Here is a 352-nt window from a genome sequence, read left to right as displayed (position 1 = left end):
GAAGGAAGATGCCTTGGGGAATAATAAATAAGACAATAGGGCTCCTGGTAAGATTTCAACAGAATGTTGTCACTGATGATGAAAAAGGTAAGACTCAGGGCACAGGTAAGGTAGGGGCCACAGTTTTCAGACCTTGCATATTTTAGCTTTTGCTAGTAGAAAGCTAAGACAAGTCTAAGACATTATTTTTGAAAAGAAAAAGAAAACTCAGGAAATGGGACTGGGCTGGACTCTGCGATTCTTCCAAAAAGATGAAAGAAAGGACTTGCTTTACAAAATTAGAAAATTGGTAAGAATTGGGAGCAAGAGGCAGGATATGTCATCCCTTATTTAGTGTTGAACATTGCCCAGA

Source organism: Bison bison, unplaced genomic scaffold (genome assembly GCF_000754665.1).
Source record: "Bison bison bison isolate TAMUID 2011002044 unplaced genomic scaffold, Bison_UMD1.0 scf7180017864317, whole genome shotgun sequence".
In the NCBI taxonomy this organism is placed as follows: Eukaryota; Metazoa; Chordata; class Mammalia; order Artiodactyla; family Bovidae; genus Bison; species Bison bison.
Note: the sequence above shows the minus strand (reverse complement) of the source record.